Genomic DNA, 17,577 nt, shown 5'->3' with positions numbered 1-17,577 from the left:
GTAAGTGAATTAATAAAAATAGTTGTAAATTTTGGTTTTAATTTACAATGTAGTAGATATAGATAAATATAATGCATGTAAACAGAAGAATGTTGGCTCACTCAGTTACTTTTAAGAGCATAAAGTTGTCCTGAGACCAGAAAGTTTGAGGGCCACTGATGTAGAAATATCTTATGCATTTTGCAGGACCTCAGTCTTAGAAAACCTTTTCCTGACTCCACAGCTACTCAATCCTTGTTTTTTGTTAGTATAGCAATTTGTGTAAATGTTTCTTTGAATATGTTTACACTGTATGAGAGAGAAACAAAGTTGAAAGCAAGCAGACAGAAACATACCCAGGTGGAATTAAGCAGTGGCCCTTTTTGTAAAGTGGAAACAGTCACATATTTATTAACAATAGACAGGGAAAATTAAAAGAAAATGGTGGAACAATGAAAGAGGAGCATTTGACAGGTTTATTTAACAGACCTAGTTGTGAAGAAGAGTCAAGGTAAAATCATTACGTATGGAAAGGAACAACTGCATTGTTATCTACACTGAGATAGGTTAGTATTGATAAAAATTCAGCATTGATGAAATGAAAACTTAGAATGGTAAGTGCTATGGTCTGAATGTTTGTGTTCCTTCCCTTTCCCCAGAATTATTTTATTGAATGCTAATCTCTAAGGTAGTGGAATTAGGAGGTAGACCTTTTGGGAGGTGAGATTAATGTCCTTATGAATGAGGCACTAAAGACCACTTACCCCTTCCATCATGTAAAGACACAGCTAGAATGTTCCATTTGTGAACCAGAAAGTGATAATATCAGATCATTAATTACGTGTAAAGAGAAAGAGATATTATTTCAATAATTAATTGTAGCCACAATTTATTATAAAATGCCCCCTTTCATACTGGACTATAATTTCCATAAAAGATAGAAAAAATGTGTACTTATCCATAGGTACACCCTTACCCATAGATTTCTTACAGTGCCTTACACAAGCTTGATTCATAATGAAGTAGTGCTGAATGCCTGTCAAATAAGTCAGTGTGGGTTAATCTGTGTAAAAACATAAACAGCCCAGAAACAGAAACTACTAAGTGTTTCAAACAGAGAAAGTAAAATTCTTGGAATTGTTTACATGGGTTAGAGAGGAGCTGGTGGGTCCATAAGGGTTGGTGAGGCAAGCCAGAGATGAACAGCAGCTGGAAGCAGGACAACCCTGGAGCAGGGACAAACAGAAGAAACGGTGATGACAAATCTATAAGGGAAGCTAGATTCCTGGCCAGGAACCATCATATCCTAGAGAGAGGGGCTGTTCTGTTGCGAGCTGAGATGATAAAGCCACTGCTAAAAATGTTGCCATGGTATCTAACTCTCTCCCAAGAAACGAAAAATACTTTTGTTTCTCTCTTACTCCCGTTTTCCAGTTTTCACCATTAATAAACTTGCTCAGAGGCTGACTGGCAAGAAAAGCTCCCTGGCAGGAAAATGGCATTCCTTGTGATCTATAACAGTGGAGAAAGGGGCAGGAAAGGGACTACTAGAGTCATTAACAAATGCCCACCACAGTGGATCCTATAAGCTACCTGGTAGACTGATTTCTGAGGGAGCTAGCCTGCAGCCAATGGAACACAAAAATAATTCAGTATGGAAAAATTCAGTGTAGATGTCTTTTCTGGCATTATTATTTCAAAAGAGAGTGGAACAAAATATTTCTGTTTAGAAAAGAAAGTGTTATACAGGCATTAAATCTACACGTGTTCAAAATATGTTGCATGATGTATAGGAAAACATGTTTTGAGTAATGAGTGAAATGGATTATACCCATAGGCAAAGAAGAAACATGGTGAGAGTAATGATTTCTGGCATGTAGAGCATGTAAGGCTGCTGGAAACACAAGACGCACAATGGCAAAAGTATTTGCTTTTACATAAGTGGGAAACATTTACAGCTTCTGGAATATAAAACTGTGTGATCCTAAACAATCTTCTGTTTCTCGGACCTCACATTTATGGTGCAAGTCATAAATTTTGACCATCAGAGAAAACATTTCAGACTTTTTATTTTCATGTTTTCATTAAAGAGCTAAAAGGGAAATGAGAGAAACATAGTCAATTGCATAAATATGGAGGGTTTTCAGCAAGTAGCCTCTGTCTCTAGAATAAAGAAAATATTATTAGGGGAAAGAGGATGTTGCCTACTCTTGGTGGAACAAATGACATGATCTGTAATATCGACATCAAAGGTACCCAGGAAAGAAAGTAAAACCACAAATGATACCTTATTTCTGTCTCCTGGTACAATCTCCTATGAAATAAAAGTAATGCAAGAAAAAAATGAATAATTTGAATTTAAATTGCCAAGAAAATCTAGTGTTGTACTTTAAAATATCTGGGCACTTGATGCAAGCTCAGTAGGTAAACGATTAAATAAATATTTGAAGTTTTGCAGGTGGGAAAGTTCTCAGACATCATCAAGTAAAATATCCTTATTATGTAGATGGAAAATGAGACCCAAAAAGAACAAAACATATTCCAGTTTGTATATACGTGATGGATAGCAAAGAGTTCCTTTCCTTGACTCAAACACTTGTAGTTGGTCCCTGAACTGACACTGTAGTCAATCAGACCTGGGAAATAATTCAGAGCTCTGCTACTTCCTCTTGTGTGATCATATACAATTAAACTCTTTTTGCCTCAGTTTTCTCATCTGTACATAAAGATAAATGTATTACCTAACTCATAGGATATTTGTAAAAATGAAATGAGCTAATGCATATAATGCACTGAGCAGAGTACATAAGGCCACAGCAGATGTTATCCTATTCTTGTTCTACATCACTCTCTGACTTTCCATCAAGCACTGACTAGCTAAGCATTCCAGTTGAAAATATGGTCTACATCCTTACGGAGACCTATAGAAGGAGGCAGCAGTCACTCAAATGCTCTTGTAATATTTTCTTTATGACTCATTCCAATGCCTTCCCACTATCATGATGGTATTCTTATACAGCCTTGATTTCTTCTACCCTGATTGCTTCTACTACCCATAATGAACAGGCTGCCCAAAAGCAAACTGGTCACTGCAATCTTTAGAGTATTTGGACAAATCACTTGGTAATGAAGCCTTTATTAAAGATGTGGTAATGAGGAGTTTCAGTAGGGACAATACTAGGTGGCTTCTGCACTGAGGGGTGGATATGAGTTTCTGGGGCAATTCTCTGCCACACTGCTAATACAAAATAAGCCAAAAAAAAAAAAAGGCCATGTAGAGTAACATGATTTGTGTATGATTGGTGTTCATGAAGTTCTGTTGTAATACAGTGGATCAAATGATATGTAATTGGAATTTGTGCCAGGCATGATAGGCATAGTTTATCTCATAGTCAAGGCAAACATGTCATGGGTTTTTCAAATTCTTAGCATTCACTTAGAAAAAAATATATAATCCATATTATCAGTAGTCAGCACTTTGGGAGGCCAAGATGGGCGGATCATGAGGTCAGGAGATTGAGACCATCCTGGCTAACACGGTGAAACCCTGTCTCTACTAAAAAAATACAAAAAACTAGCCGGGCAAGGTGGCGGGCGCCTGTAGTCCCAGCTACTCGGGAGGCTGAGGCAGGAGAATGGCGTAAACCCAGGAGGTGGAGCTTGCAGTGAGCTGAGATCCGGCTACTGCACTCCAGCCTGGGTGACAGAGCGAGACTCCGTCTCAAAAAAAAAAAAAAAGAAAAAAATATAATCCATATTATCAGTAGTCATCATAAAGGCAAAAGTAGTGTGGTCCAGGAAGGCATCACTATAAAGATACTATTTTAAAATTGGCTACCAAAGGTGGGATGCGGTGGTTCATTCCTGTAATGCCAGCACTTTGAGAGGCCAAGGCGGGTGGATCACCCGAGGTCAGGAGTTCGAGAGCACCGTGACCAACATGGTGAAACCCCATCTCTACTAAAAATACAAACAAATTAGCTGGGTGTGGTGGTGGATGCCTATAATCCCAGCTAATCGGGAGGCTGAAGTAGGAGAATAGCTTGAACCTGCGAGGCGGAGGTTGCAGTGAGTCAAGATGGCACCATTGCATTCCAGCCTGGGCAACAGAGCAAGACTCTATCTTAAACAAACAAACAAACAAACAAACAAACAATAACAAAAGGTGAGGAAGTGCATCTTGTAGCTATGTGAGTGAAAGAAAAGCATTTCAGTTAGAGGTCCTGAGGTGGCTGAAATACATTGGTTCAAGATTCCCCTTAGACCTCTAGGCCTGTGGACTGGTCTACTCTGCCTTGTGATAAGGTAATGGTACCCGTCGTTTGAGGACTCTGTGACAAGTACCTTACAGGGCAAACTTCACCTATTCAAGAGCTTCATTCACATACCCTTCCTGCCACCAGACCAATAATTTTGTCAAATCTGAGAACAAACTGAAATGGGGAAGAGCTCCGTATGTGAAAGCAGAACAGGAATTTTATACCAAAGGAACTATCAGATCTGGTGAAAATGTATAATACGTACCCAAAGTAATTGGTGAGTATGACTGGGAATATATATTGAAGGTACTGAACCAGAAATCACAAGAATATAATTATGAACATGAGTTTTCCATTTGGAGCCCCTCCCCCATGCCAGGAATTAAAATGCACACACAGGCCTTTGGAGATGATTTTAATATACTTCCTGGATGACTCTTAGAAACTTGGAAAAGGCAGTGACCTACATTGAGTTGGAAATAGCAGAACTGCTGTGGAAGAATATGGAAGAATGGATCAAAAGTCTCAGAGAAGAGCCTATGCTAGAATGAATGTTTGTAAGACTCAAAGAAACACCAGCTGAATATGCCAAAGCAATAAAGGATGCATTGGCAAAAGATGCACCAGAATTCCTGAATGCCTTAGTAATGGTTGTCCTCTGTATGACAGGGCTGACAGTGGGAGATTCTGTCACTTCCCCTTAACAGTGGGAGTGAGAGAATCTCAGAATAGCAACAGCCAGGGAGCAGTCCTTAACCGTTAGAAGTATAGTGGGTGTAATGATCATAATGGGCATCTGAGTTAGAATGGTAGCCCTGAAATATCTAATATCTGACCCAGAAGATGACACATAAAGCATGATATGCCAGAGGTACCCAATAGGAATATTGATTGTACATAGCTATAAAACCTCAGTGGTATAATTTATATTTTAGAGTTCTTGGTGGGACTAGACTAAGTCTCAACAAAGGGCTGAGATTTGTCTGAAACTACATGTTATGGACTGCTTGTGTTCTCTAAAACTCATATGTTGAAACCCTAAGCCCCAAAGAGATAGTATTTGGAAATGAGATCTTAAGAGGTAATAAAAATTAGATGAGGTCATGAAGGTCAGGCCATCATGATACAGTTAATGTTCTTATAAAAAGAAATACCAGAGAGCTGTCTCCCTGTCTCTCCCAGCATGCAAATAAGAGGGTATCTGAGAACACAGGGAGATGTCGGCTGCCTACAGGTGAAGAGAACAAACAGGCTTCAGAATAAAACCTACTTTGGTGGAAAGTTGATCTTGAACTTCTAGCCTCCAGAACTGTGAGAAATAAATTTCTGTTATTTAAGCCACACAGTCTATGGTATTTTGTAATCGCAGCCCAAGCTAATATGACATATTTGCCTGGTTTCTTCATATTCTGTCCTGCTTTCTTCTCATCCTTACAGGTTTCTCCTGAGAGCGCTCTCTCAATCAAGAGTTCCCATCTCAGGATCTGCTCCTACAAAACAAAACCCAACTTAGGATAGTAATGCTGTTTATCACTTATTAGGTGAGCATGTGTCCAGTGCCTACATGCCTACACTCAGCATGCAGTGGCAAGCGAGACAAACATTTTACCCAGTTTACAGGGCTCAGAGGCTTGTGGTCTCACTAGTGTGATTTACTAGGTATTTTATTAATCAAAAATTACAGCAGTTTGTAAAAATACCTTTGTTAATGTCATAATTATTTTGACATTAGCTTCTGAATTTATGGTAATCTGATCATAGAATATGTCATGTAATATCTGCTTTAGGAAAAAATGTATTAGGAGCTTAAAACATTTCATACATATTCTAGAAATATTCAAAGAGAAACTATATTACCTGACTCCTCAAACTGGCTTTTACTATACTTTTCTAGTCTTGCTCCATATGTTATGGGATCCTTGGGGTGTTGCTTCACCAGCCAGGGACCACTGTGGACAGTGGTACCTTTGCCTGAGTTTTGCTCAGGCCCACTGGGGCCACTCAGCCTGGTGGACTGTGCTTGGTTTGCGCTACTGGCCTGGATCCCATGCCTGCCAAGGGCGAGTGGAGTGCGGAGGGTTATGTGAGCAAGCATGGGGTCCAGCCACTGCACACAGCCAGGCACCTTGGGGGCTGTGGTGGGATTGGCAGCTCCAGGCACTGGCATGGGCACTGGCTCCCTGCAAGGCTGTGGCTGGACCAGGCATACCGCTAGCAGCTTCCATGGCTGGCACCAGAGAAACATGTTGTCACCCAGAAGCTTGGAGACGCCAGGAACCAAAGAACCCCAAAAAGGATGTCACAGCCCTGGCTTGGAGAACTCCTAGGTCTGGGCTTCCCGAAGGGCTGCAGCTCTTCTTTCCTTCTTGTCACCAATAATGTGGCAAGCAAGGGGTGTGTTTCAGCCTTGTTGACTTCCAGGGCCACCGACAGTGCAGAGGTGCCTGGATCCACAGCTACAGCTTGGGCGGCTGCTGCTGCACCCAGGAGGGCAGGTCTCCTGCCTGCTGTCTATCCGCAAGAGCAGAGGGATGCCCGGGTCTGCAGGGACAGCTAGGTGCTTGCAACTGCGCCCAGGGATCGCGAGGCTCCTCCCTGTCAACTCGGAAGAGGGCAGGGCTTCCTCCTGTTCCTGGCTGCCACTGGCTGGGTACACAGGAAACCCCAACCGCACCTCCCTGACTGCTGCTGGCATCACAGCAGCAGCCACGTCTGGGGCCACCACTGCCGTCACATAGATGCCATATTGCTACTCATTGAAATTGCTAAAGAGGTGTCTTAAAATATTGTTTGGCTGGTTTCTTTATTATTTCTTCAATCATTTTCTTCCTGTGTTTTCATAATTTAATGGTTTTCTTTACTTATTTTTTTCAGTATTTAATCATAGTTTCTGTGTTCTTTGGTTCTCCTCTCTGTGGATTCTGCCTAAGAATTTGCCAACAATCATAGTATATCAGTTTCCTTGTTCTTTGCACATTCTTCTTGGGTACTATTGAAAACTTCAGTGCATAACCAATAAGGCAGGTTGGGATACGTGATTTCAGGCTAATTCTTGGTGCATAAGTGGCACCTCTTTGGTGTATTTCTGCTTTAAAAGATGATCTTATTTTGTCCTCTGCCTGTCTTCTTTTATTTCCAACTTTAATGAGTATAATTTCCAGTATCCAGGAGTACCGCATGGTCCTTTAATTATTTAGCTCATTTTGTTCTCAAGGACTCTACCCTACCACCTGCGTTTTAATCTACATGTTCTCTTCACAAAGCGGGTCCATTGTGATCTGTCAGCCACAGCCTCTGCATGGATGTGGAGCTGTAGAGGTGTACATTAGAAGTATTCTGATCACACTAAAAGAAGTCCCCCAAAATGGATAGAAAGACTGGTTGTATCTAATATCATTTTAGTAGCCAGGTGCCTAATTTCTTATTTTCTTTGTCTTAATAGAAATTTGAAAAGAAAATTGTGGAGTAGGGCAGAATCAAACACCACTAGTAAGAAACCTTTTAAAAGTATAACCAATCAATTGCATTTTGATATTTTTCAATATAGTGTTAACTTTAGCTACAATTTCCCAAAGGATAAAGAGAAATTCACACTCACTACATGCCCTAAGAACATTCCTTAGGGATATGGTCAGCAACATTCCACTTTCCTCATGCCCCAGTGAGAATCTGTTCAATATGTCTTCTCCAGTCTTCTATTTTATAGATATATGTTGGAGATTGGAGGGGTCCAACAGTACAAAACTCTATACAAAAGCATGCTAAACATTGTTCTAAAAACTAGAATGATATGAGAAACCACACAATATAGAGATACATGTATCATTATAAAGTATCTAGGTGAGAACACTCAAATGAGAAGAATATGCCTGCACAGAATGAAAAGAAACTTGAACCTCTAATAGACTTTCTAAATTAATTAACATATAAATAAATTTTAATATGTTCTTTTCAATTTCATTAGCAGTGTAACTGACTATTCTTCTATGAAAACATGTAAGCACAGAAGTTAAAAATAATCCAAGTGCACTTTAAAATATTTCTTTTCATCTATGATTACGTTGTCCAATGTATTTTATTTGCCTTATGTTGCTTATGGGAGAAACAATTGACACTACTTCTACACAGTAATGGTTTCTGAATATATCTAATTGCCTAGGAATATAATCTGTACTAGATGTGTATGATGGCACAGTTATTTGCACAATTTATGAAAGCTGAAAAAAAATCATAAGAAAAATAGGAAATGTTGTGCACCTGTAAAAACATGTTTGTATGCACCATATAAACTCATCAATATTCTACTGTTTTGACCTAATATATAACTGGTTTATTAAATACATTGATTACAAATGCCCTTACATTTTAGGATAAGCTAAAATGTTGGTGGGAGTAGGACCTTTGGACCAAGATTGGGGACTCCAGGTCTCTCTTCTCATAGACTGAATGACTTCAGATTTCTTTCATATTTGTATAAATAGGGACCTAACTGGTTGGGTGGCCAGATGTGTGCAGACATGTCTATATAAGGCAGGGTCAGGTAAAAGATGGCGCTTTCCTAGTGAGTAATTTGAAAAGAGTTTAGTACGGGATAGTTAACAAAAGTCTGCATATGGTGTAGTAAAACCAACCAATGATGCAGAAACTCAGAAGAGGATCAGGTCTGAATGGAATGGGGGAAGAAAGGTAACCAGAATCCAGAAAGGTCCTTGTCAAGGTATGTGACTCAGGGGTACAGCCATCCATACAGAAAATATGCAAGGTAAATCAATATTCTTTCTCTAGTCCCCAGTACTTGATCCAATCTGGAAGACAGAGAACAAAAGAACACATGGATGTTGTCTATATGGATAAGTTACTTGTTCACAGATCATTGCAAAGAATAGTAGACAATGTATCTGGTTTTATTAATTCAAATCCTCATTCTGGTAACTCCCCCGTCAGGCTCCATACATCAACCCTGTTACCCTCCACCTGCCCTCCAGTTAATATTTCATAACAGTAGAATAATTTCAGGAGAAACTGACATATGATCCCCATTTTATTTTTATAAGTTTATTAGGGTTATCTTTACAAAATTGAATGAAAATTTTTAACGTATATACTATGTCAAAATATAAATAATAAAATTAATTTTCTAATATGCAAATTATCACTAGATTTAGTGAAACGCTATACCTTTCAATGATTTTTAAACTTGGAAACATATATGATGCCAGTTAGATAAGAAACAGTATGTACCCCATTAGAAACAATATTGTGTAAGTCACTGGTTTTTGTGCTGCAATTACTAGATCAAAAAAATCTCCTGGGTCAGGAGGAAATTGAATCCAATGGTCACATTATTGCAGAGTTTGGTACGCAGTATGTTTTTCACAGAGTTTCAACCATCAGTTCACTTGGCTGTAAATTGCCAGGCATTCAGCCTATTAAAGAAAAGCTGACTGAATCTTACCGTGTGCTGCAGCATGGTTATTTGCCAATGTAGTCTAAGTCACACTTTCTATTCATGTGCTGCTCCACAGAACAGCTCAGAAATGTCAGGAATGTTACTGAGCTGCCAATATGTCAAATGCATGGTAGAAAGTACATGGTGGAAAGCTTTCCCTTTTGTGTTCTTGATTACATTAGTGTATTCAGAGCTCCTTTATGGCTCCAGATGGGCACCACTTGAACAAGTGCTTTTCTTTTTATAAAATATTGCCATGCCATTATGACAGGGAAATATCCATTGTTGTATTACATTCTGTTTTACTACAATATTATTAACCCAAACCCTTGAGGATTCAGTCTTGTTTTTCAAAAATTGGAAATAGCCACAGGCTTTGAAATTTCTTGAATAATTCTCAGTCTGAAGTTGAGAATAGGATACTTTTCCTTTAGTAATTCAAACCAAATATCTACCGGCCAACCTCCTTTTCCTATTTCTAAATATCCAGTAGCAAATAAAGATAGAGGTTCAATTATCAGGCAGCTAAAACTAAGCCTGCAAATTCTACCTCTTTTTTTTTTTTTTTTTTGAGACAGAGTCTCTCTGTTGCCCAGGTTGGAGTGCAGTGGTACGATCTCTGCTCACTGCAACCTCTACCTCCCAGGTTCAAGTGATTCCCCCACCTCAGTCTCCCCAGTATCTGGGACTACAGACATGCGCCACCACACCTGGCTAATTTTTGCATTTTTAATGGAGACATGGTCTTGCCATATTGGTCAGGCTGGTCTCAAAGTTCTGACCTCAAGTGAACCCCCTACATCAGCATCCCAAGGTGCTGGGATTGCAGGTGTGAGCCACCATACCCAGTCAAATTCTACCCTCACATTTCTGAACTGAAGCAGAAAATACACTACTTTTTTGCACTCAAGGCCAGAAAAGAGATTGGAGGTGCAGAATATGAGAGGCAATGAGTCTAAGAAGTCATGTGTTGTAGGAGAAAGCTCAATGAGTAAGAATAAGGACACCTGGATTCTACTCTTAATTCTGTCCCATAACACCAACTAAATATTTTAGCTTCGGAAACCTTATCTGAAGATTGAGGATAATAGCAGTTCACTGCTCTAGTTTATTGGATTATACTGAGAATCAAGGAAGATTGTATTATGACATTAGAAAATGCTACAGAAATAGTAAAGTTCTGTATAAATACAATATAAATGAAAATAGCAGAAGTAAATTGTTATATGAAAATATAACAATATTCAATAGCAATAAAAATGCTATTGATACACACACACACACACACACACACATACACACACACGATTCCCAATAAAGTCTTTCTATACAGAATAATCAAGGCTTACAGACAATCATTTGGGAAGGCAAAAAGATGATCAAAGTAATTAATATAAACTTTTATTACCATGTTTACCAAAATGTATTTCATGGAAATTCTTTAAACAGGCTATTTATAGGTGTTAGGTTAAAGGAAGGGAGGGTGGAAGGAAGGAGGGTGAGAGGGAGAGACAAAAGAAAAGGGAGATTTCATTGTAAAATAAAATAAATTTGGAGATTAAATTTAAACAGGTAAGATTTTTCAGACTTTAATATCCTGATATTTAACCTCATCATTACATAAAGTGGGGTATAGAGAAGGCAGAATTTTCCAAAATTTTATGTCAGTTGAAACTGCTGGAATATACTTTGAAAAATGCTGTTATAGAGGGATTTGCTTAGTCGAGTAATTCTGGAAAGCAGCCAAATCCTGGAACAGTGAAGTTAGCAAGTTCCTTAATGCACACAGAAGGTCAATCAAAGTAAACACCACAAAGAAGAACCATGGCTAACATTTGTTCAGTAATTCACAGATAATAAAACATTCTCACATAATTATCTCTTCTGATTCTCCACCCATTTTTGATAAATATTATATCCACATGTGCAGATAAAGAAGCAAATGCTGTTGGAGTGTTAGTGTCTAAGATCACAAAGCTGGTGGCAGAACATTAGTCTCAAATGTAAAGTGTCCAATCCATAGAGTTTCCATTATAACCTGCTGCTTTACTGTTGAAAAAAGGAAGAGGTCTTATTCTTGTTATAAGGTTACTAGTCCTAGCTTAAAGGTCCCACCGTCACTACTTCATACAACCTTCATTACTTCCCAATGACCTTATCTCCAACTATCATCATATCAGAGGTTAGAGCTTCAACATAGGAGTTTTGGTGAGGAGACACAAACATCAAATATATAACAATATCATTTTATACAGTTGAAGACAGGCTTGAGGCATAAATCATAGCTCATGGACTTGTGGTAAGAGAGGGGGTAGAAAGTGGAAGTAGCATGCCAATTAAATAGATTAGTGGCATCATTGTAGATCGAAATGATTGTATCAAGGTCCACCAGTTCAGATTGGCATGCTGTCTAAGGCCTTACACTTTGGCCTTACACAGAATGCCCTTAACTACTTGCCAGGCTGCAGATCTGTGTCAGTCATTCCATTCTAGTTCCTGGATGAAGAACTAAAACTGCATACTATATGTGGTCACACACAGTATTGGTGACCACCTAACAGCTAACAGAATATGGTTTTATATCTGAAGGTCAGGGAGTATAGCTTTTGACAACTTATTTGTCCTCTGTAATTTTATCCTTGATCACAGTTACTTATTTCCTTGGAGCGGGGAAAGTACCTTGAAACTTAATAAGGACAGAAATCTCCAAGTACCTTCAAAATTATCTAGGTATCTGAATGATTGAATAGGGCTTTCAATTACCTTGATGCATGCCAAGTGTATTGAGTTCTGCTAAATGATTAAGGTGTCCTCTGTTCTAGCTGAATCCCCTTCCAAGGCAAGGGGCTGTTAAGCTGTGTAGAGTGTTAACTGGTCAAATTTTAGGAACACCTCCTTGGCCACAGCTGTGTCCTGGAGTATGTAAAGTCCTAGGTTCTCTTACCACCTAATCCAGCAATTTGAAGCTATGAGGTAGAACGAGTTTGGGACTACCCTGTTGGGCACTGGCCTCAGGGTTTCAGGACAAGTGGTAATTCCTAAAAACTTGAGCATTGCTTGCTCATTTGGTGGGCAGTTCAGCAGAGCACTGGGATGCTTGAGGTGAGATCTTTATAGATGGGACCTGAGCCTGAAATTGGAAAGGATGAGGGGGTTGGTGGCTTTTGTCATGGGTAAACTGAATGCCAAATCTAGGTCTTGATAGATGCTAACTTGGGGAAGCAAAAACAACTAAAAAACTTCCATCTATGAGATAAAAGTAAAGTATATAATCTGTAGGGTCCAGCCCTGCAGGGCCTGTGGATTTTTCTCTTCATGTACGGAGATGAGAGATCGTAGAAATAAAGACACAAGACAAAGAGATAGAAGAAAAGACAGCTGCTCATAATAATCCTATATAAATACTATATGGGGTGTGTGTGTGTGTGTGTGTGTGTGTATATATATATACACACATATAGTTTTAATTTTTTCACTGGTATGTCTAATTTTTGGGGGAAGAAATAGGCCACAGGGTAGGCAATTTTATCCAAGTGGGCTGAATCATTATACTTCTTCATACCAGTTACTGACCCATGAAGGATGACTGCTAATTCATATGCTGTCTTTCTTTGCATTAATTTTAAAAATAGAATCACTTTCTAAAAATACTTTAATTCCAACTATCAGAAAATTATCATAGTATACATATTTTGAGAGAATAACTCATTTTACAGACATCTGCTGGAAAATTGCAGTAATAAATATACACAACTATGACTTTTCTGTAAGAATGGCACAAGTGTAATAGTAGTTTTGTACCCTACAACCCCATCCAAATCACAGTGATTGACTGTAGTGTGTGTCCATGATCTCAGCTGGATGTATAAAAATGTTCTCCTGGGAGCTTGCTGTGTTGACCATCCTTTTCTAGTTGTAAAGTTGTGAAAATGTGAGCCTGAATTTACCAGGGATCAAGGTTCAACTTTGTGGAGAAAATGGGATACAGGCAAGAAGCCAATCCGCAAAAGGGGAGTGGGAAATAGAGTCAGAAAGAAATAGTCCCAGTGATTCTAGAATTTCTGGCTCCAATTCTACCTGACGATATTTTTATCCTCACTTTTCTATGGTTCAACTATGAGACAATTTTTTTCTGTTGAGTTGAACAAAATTCAGATTTTGTCACATGGTTAAAAAGTCTTCCAATTAACATACATTGGATGTTCTCTTAATCCATTTGGGCTGCTATAATAAAGTACCACAGACTGGATGGCTTATAAACAATAAAAATTCATGTCTCACATTTCTGGGGCCTGTGAAGCTCAAGGTCAAGGCACTAACAGATTTCGTGTCTGATGAGGTTCTGCCTCCTCTTAGAGACCTCTTAGAGGTCTCACTGTAGCCTCATATGACGGAAATAGGGAGGAAGCTTTCTGGCACCTCCTTTATAAGGATACTAATCCCCTTCATGTGGGCTTTGTCCTCATGAATTAATAAATCCCGAAGGCCCCATCTTCTAATACAATTACCTTGGGAGATAGGATTTCAAATTAATTTTGGAGGAATAATCAGACCATAGCAGAGGTCAAATAAAATGAACTCACTATAGTTAAGAATGAGGGCAGGAAGAGATACTCCGAGTAATCCCACTTTGTATTAGAGTCATGTAGAGAATTATCTAATTGTTCCTGCTGGGATTATGTCTAATTAAATCTAGTGGCACACCTACTCTTAGCATAATTCTTGCTCAAGCATTTAAAAATATTTGGTGAATTGAATTAATTTCAAAACACACAGAGACAACGGTTTATGCATTCATTCATTTTGTTAAGTATTTATTGGTCAGCCTTTTTGCAATAGACAGTTCTAATTTCTCAGGATATTGTGTTGGGTACTTGCATTTAAACTCCCAGGTCTCATTTTTTTTAAACCTATATACATCAACAGTAGATAGTCATCATGCCAAAAGCAGCTGATACATTAAAAGGAGACATTGTCCAGAACAATAGAGACAATTCAACAAAATGTATTAGTGAACAAGGAATTCTAGCTCTCAATGCATTGTTCCCTAGATGTGAAATATTGGATATGCCATTTAGCCTACTAAGGTCTTAACATTTAAGTAGATGCTCTTTAGATTTATACTTATTTAAGATTTATCTAGATGCTCTTTAAAGCTTATAACAAAGAGAAATTTAACTAGATGATTTTTAAGGCTTATTCCAGGTAAAAAGAAACTGAAAGTCTTTATTTTAATCTCTCAAATTGGTGGTTTTCAAAGTATGGTCCCCTACCAGCATCCTAGAAATTGTTAAAATATACATTTTAGACCTCACCCTAGACATATTGGACTACAAACCCTGAGGGCAGGGAGCATAGCAATCTTTTTTTTTTTTTTTTAAGAAGGTCTGATGGGTACTACTAGAGTTTCTCAACCACTACCTGGACATATAAAATATATTTAATAGTAAATATATGTATGGAAAACTTTTCTAATTTTTCACAGCCATATCACTGATATGGTTAGGCTTAGTGTCCTCACCCAAATCTAATCTTGATTTGTAATCTCCGTAATCACCACATGTCAAAGAAGAGACCAGGTGGAGGTAATTGAATCATGGGGGCAGTTTCCCCCATGCTGTTCTCATGATAGTGAGTTCTCATGAGATCTAATGGTTTTATAAGGGGCTTTTTCCCCTTCACTCCGCACTTCCTCCTGCCACCTTGTGAAGAAGGTGCCTTGTTTCCCCTTCCCCTTCCCCCATGATTGTAAGATTCCTGAGGCCTCCCCAGCTATGCTGAACTGTGGGACAAAATATTTTGGGGATATTCTTATGCTTTTTGTGAATTTAAAATTATGTCAGTGTCACAGAGATTATTATTTCCTGTGGGTTAATTACTAGGGATCAGCTGCAGTGGATTAAACACACACACGCACACACACATATGCACACACTTGAGAATACTGATAAAGGCTTGTAACTGAAGAAACAAAAACTAGATGATCTCTTGTAATTATCCAATTCTTCCTGTTACACAACTCAGAAAATGATTAATAGAGAGACAGGGAGAATAAAATCCTGGGTTTATAATCACTTCTGTAAATGAGTAAGACCCTCCTTTATTTAGAAATCCTTTCTAAGTTTATAAGTAATGTGGTTTGGGTGTGTACATTTGCAGCTAGCACTAGTACATTAATGAACTTATAGAAAGATTTACCAGAAATTTTATTAGGTGTCACTTATGCTGTTTGATCTCTACAACTGGAGTCTAAAACATCCGATATACTGATCTCTGAGAGAGTCTAGGATTACCCAAAGGAATGAAAGATTTTTCCATAGGGTAATACAAAAATAGGAAGTAAATACACTTGATTTATATTCATAGGCCCTTTTTATTCTGTCTTCTCCTCCTCAATATTTTTAACTCTCTTTATAAAACTTTCTTCTTTAGACATATTTTATGGAGATTTGCTTTAAGTGATCCTTAATGACTAGAAGATAGGGACAGACACCACTGCTGCAATCCTATCAGCTTTCTCAGTTTGGGCCTGGAAGCCAATTTTAACTTTTCCCTATTCAGTTAACTCCATATTGTATAAAGATATAGATAGATAGATGATAGTCATTATCTCAGAGTGAATTGTGATATGGGTGTGGGTGGTGTGTTTCTAAGCAATAATTTTGATTTGATTTTAAGCCAGAATTATTTGTTTCAGTAGCAGCAGTGGATATTAGAGTATCAGAAGATAACAGTTTTCTTTCTTTCTTTTTTTTTGGAGACAGAGTCTCGCTCTGTCGCCCAGACTGGAGTGCAGTGGCGCGATCTCGGCTCACTACAAGCTCCACCGCCTGGGTTCAAGCAATTCTCTCCCTCAGCCTCCTGAATAGCTAGGATTACAGGCACCCACCACCATGCCCGGCTAATTTTTGTATGTTTAATAGAGATGGGGTTTTGCTATCTTGGCCAGGCTGGTCTTCAACTCTGGACCTCGTGATCCACCCATCTTGGCCTCCCAAAATGCTGGGATTACAGGCATAAGCCACTGCACCTGGCTTGTGTGTGTGTGTGTGTGTGTGTGTTTTAATCTTTAGTGAATGAGATTCAGAGTAGCACGGATATCTTCTTATATTGTGGGAGGATTATTTTGTCACTGTGAAGGAAAACACAATTTCCTTTCCTCCTCTCCAATATCCTTGTCTAAAGTTTGACTTAACTTTGAGTTTGGGGGCTTTCTTACCCACTTGCCTACTATTAAGAGTCAAAAAATAATTCTAATCTAGAAGAATAGTACTTTCTCTTTTTCCCTACCATTAGCTCTGGCTATTTTTGACAATTTTGGAAAGTTTGTAAACCTGATATAATTATTTTAATGTTATATTTTTATAAAATGAAGAATTTGAGGATATAAAGGATGTTTTAAAAAATCTAATTATCCCTAGCTCAGAGAACTCAAGCATATTACTTATTTAACACTTATAATCATTTCTTCTCTTTTTCTTTTCTCCAGTTTGCATGTTGCAGACTTGTTCTTATAATCTCTTCTTAAGTCTTTCCAGCAGCATCTGCTTTTCACCTTTCCTCATTTCTCCCCCTGATTTTTCAATGCAGTTTTCAATGGTTTTCTTTTGACATCACTTTCAAATTTCATTTTTTTCTTCTATTCTCTTTCTTCCTCTGTATTCCATATATGACTTCCAAAGGTTTTGTGAAGATGAATTGTCCAGGATGAAGAGAGTGATTTATTAAGAGCCTGCAGAACTGGGAAGAGGAGAGCTGCCAAGATTTTCTTCATGTGTAGAAGCACAGTGGAGCTACCCAGAGTGTGAGAAGCAAGAGACAGAGAGCTGTGCTAACGCATGACGAAAAGCGGAAGCCTATTAAAAGGATGATCTGGAGGAGTGTGCAGTG

This window comes from Piliocolobus tephrosceles, chromosome 4 (genome assembly GCF_002776525.5).
Source record: "Piliocolobus tephrosceles isolate RC106 chromosome 4, ASM277652v3, whole genome shotgun sequence".
Taxonomy (NCBI): domain Eukaryota; kingdom Metazoa; phylum Chordata; class Mammalia; order Primates; family Cercopithecidae; genus Piliocolobus; species Piliocolobus tephrosceles.
Note: the sequence above shows the minus strand (reverse complement) of the source record.